Genomic DNA, 3,873 nt, shown 5'->3' on the forward strand with positions numbered 1-3,873 from the left:
CACCTGCCACAACACCCGGCTATTTTTTTGTTGTTGTAGTTATCATTGTTGTTTAGCAGGCCCCAGGCCGGGTGTGAACCCACTGGCCCTGGTGTATGTGGCCAGTGCCCTAACCACTGAGATACAGGTGCCGAGCCATGCCTAGTTAATTTTTAAAAATTTTTTAGAGATGGGGTCTTGCTGTGTGCTCAGATTGGCCTCAAACTCCTGGCCTCAAGTGATCCTTCTGCCTTAGCTTCCCCAAATGCTGAGATTGTTTCAGCCCCACCAGGTTCACTGCCTTCTACTCCAGAGGAAACCAGTACACTGAGACAGCAGGAGAACTTAACTTCACAGGTACCGTGTGAGGAGAGAGGAGGAACTTCTCAAATCCGTCTCTCAGAGAATTTGGGAGAGTTTTTAAAGATAGTTTGGTAAACAAAGAGCTAGGCTGTTGGGTCTGCTGATTGGCTGAGTTCAGGGTGGAGTCATGGGCCTATAGAAATGGTCATGCGCTAAATCAGGTCCTTGGTATGGGCCACTAGTCCTCATCAGCTAGTCCACCAGAATACAATTCCTGGAAGATATCTCCAAAACTAGGCTTAGTTTTTACAAGGGTGATATTATCTATTAGCTAAGAATCTTTATGACCATCAGCTGTATGACTCCTTAGTCATGCAATTACAGGAAAGCAAGCTAAGGAATAATGGCTGGGGTTTTTGTTTTGTTTTGTTTTTTGTGTGTATTTACCCCTACCACACTTTCTACCTTATGGCCCTTTATTAATTTTATAAAGGATAGCTTCAGGATTACACACATGAGCCACCACGTCCACCCTAAATTTACTCAGTATCTCCAGTAATATATCTAGATTATTTGGGATTTTCTACATATACAATTTTAACATCTACAAATAACCGTAGATATTTTTTTCTTTTCAGTTTTTAAACCTTGTTCCTTCTTAACTCGCTGTCTGTATCAGTTACTTATTGTTGTATGATAAACCACCCCAAACACCACATATTTCTCTTAAGTCTGTAAGTTTACTAAATATTTCTGCTGATTCAAGCAGGGCCTGCCAAGGGTTCACTTGTGAATCTGCTATTGGATTCAGGTGAACTAAGCAGCTTTGCTGATGGTGGCTGGGTTCCTGTGGCCACATACCTAGGCCACAGCAAAGACAGCTGGGCCAACTTAGTTCTGTCCTACATGTTCTCATCTTCCAATATGATGTTATCCCCAGTTAGTGGGCATGGGAGAGATCTTAAGGCTTAGGATTGATGCCTTGTCAATTCCACCACATTCTTTTAATTGAAGCGCATCAATCACAAGGTCAATCCAGGACTAAGAGGTGAGCAAATAGACTCCATCTCTTGATGACAGGAACTGAAGACCTGGTTAAATTGCAAAGAGCGGGGATATAGATATATATATATATATATAAAGAGAGAGAGAGAGAGGAATTGGAGCCATTTTTGTTATCAATCTGCACACTGATCTGGGTAAGATTTCTAGTACAAGGTTGATTAGGAAGGCTAATGGTAGATACTATTTTCTTTTTCTCCGATCTCAAAGGGAAAATTTTCCATATTTTACCTTTTATTCATTTATTTCATTCTGTCACCTTGGGTAGAATACCTTGGTATCATAGCTCACAGCAACTCAAACTCTTGGGTTCAAACATCCTCTTGCCTCAGCTTCCTGAGTAGCTAGGATTACAGGTGTCTGCCACAACACCCAGCTAAATTGTTCTATTTTTATTAGAGACAGGGTCTCACTCTTGCTGGTCTCAACTCCTGAGCTCAAGCAATCCACCCAGTTTGACCTCCCAAAGTGCTAGGATTACAGGATTGAGCCACTGTACCCAGCTCTTATTTTACCATTAATTATTAAGATATTTGTTGTTCCTTTCTATTCCTAAGAGGTGTTTTTCCCCTTATAAGTGGTTGAATTTTATCAAATACTTGTTCTTTATATATTCTATTAATATATTAATTAATATTAATATTATTCTATTCTATTAATCTTATGATTTTTCCCCTTTATTTTGTTCTTGTGAGTTATACTAGTTTCCTAATGTTAAAGCAACCTTGAATTCTTACAATAAATCCAGCTTTCTCATGTTGTACTATCTTTTCTTACATATTGCTGGATTTGTTAATTTTTTAAAAAAATTGTATACTCATGATGACATTAAAATATACATTTTTTTATTCCTATAACATTCCACTTTGTCTTTCTCTGAATGAGTTCTTGTAAAAATGGCATCCTTTCTCAAAATTTTTAAACTCACTAGGGAGGCTGTGTGTACCTGCAGTTTTTTATGAGGGAAGGTTTTAATTATGGATTAAAGTGCTCTAAAAACATACGACTTTAGTTGGGGAGGGGCTCACACCTATAATCCCAGCACTTTAGCAGGAGGATTGCTTGAGGCCAGGAGTTTGAGACCAGCCTGGACCACATAGCAAGACTTTGTCTCTACATTAAAATAAAAAAAAAATTGTACAACTGTACAACTGTAGTTCCAGCTTATTGAGGGACTGAAGCAGGAAGATCACTTGAGTCTGGGAGTTTGAGGTTGCAGTAAGTTGTGATGATGCCACTGCCCTCTAGCATGGGCCACAAAGTGAGACCAGGTCTCTAAAACAAAGCAAAACAAAACAACAAACCCGTATGACCTCATAATTTGTATTTCTTCCTGTGTCAGCTTTGATAAGTTTTGTTTTTCTAGAAACATGTATATTTCTTGTACATCATTAATTTGGTTAGAGTTCTTCAAAATATCTCGAAAGCCTATAGTAAGATTCTCTTTTTCATTTTTGATGCTGATTATCTCTTATCTTTTTCTTGTTGAGATCTAGTTTAATTGTATTTCGAACCACCTTTAAAGTCCTACAAGAAAATATCTCCAATATAGAATTCTAAACCCATCAAAACTTGTGGGTTTAGAATAGTAGATACTGTTTGGTACCAAGTATCATAATTTAAATTTTGGTAAGTTAAGGATGAATACTGTAATTTCTTCAAGATATAGACAAAAGTGTTTGTATGCACCTAATAAATCTTAAGATACATTTTAAAAGTTGATTTCAGACCTTTAAATTTTGTTCAAACTTTACATCTAAGCACATGATAAATTTTTGTAATTATTCCATACATACTTAGAAATTAAGTATCTTCAGACTACTATAATATATAGTAGGCTCAGTTTGTTAATTATCATCTTTTCATGTTTACTGATATTTTTGCTGCCTTTTCTGTCATTTTAGAGAAGTATATTTAAATTTTCCACTAAGATTATGAAATGTGTCTATTTCTCCTTTTATTAACTTTTAAAATGTATTTTAAGATTATTAGATGCATACGCTTTTGTCAATATCTTGTGGCTACACAAGAAATTATAGTATTCATCCTTAACTTACCAAAATTTAAATTATGATACTTGGTACTTTTGCTTTATTCCTAGACAATTTAAGAATTCAAAGCCAGGCACCATGGCTCATGACTGTAATCCTAGCACTAGCACTCTGGGAGGCTGAGGCAGGTGGATTGTTTGAGTTCAGGAGTTCCAGACCAGCCTGAGCAAGAGCAAGACCCCATCTCTACTAAAAAAAAATAGCCAGTGTTATGACGGACACCTGTAGTCCCAGCTGTTTGGGAGGCTGAAGCAAGAGGATTTCTTGAGCCCAAGGGCTTGAGATTGCTATGAGTTATGATGCCACAGCACTCTACCCAGCACAACAGAGTGAGACTGTCTCAAAAGCAAAAAAATAAATAAAAAATAGAATAGAATAGACAAAAGATGTCTCATTAAAAAAAAGAATTCAGATCCACGAATGGATCAACAAACTGTGATATGTACACCATGGAATACTATGCAGCCATTAAGAAGGA

This window comes from Otolemur garnettii, unplaced genomic scaffold (genome assembly GCF_000181295.1).
Source record: "Otolemur garnettii isolate 467f Iridium unplaced genomic scaffold, OtoGar3 scaffold00187, whole genome shotgun sequence".
In the NCBI taxonomy this organism is placed as follows: Eukaryota; Metazoa; Chordata; class Mammalia; order Primates; family Galagidae; genus Otolemur; species Otolemur garnettii.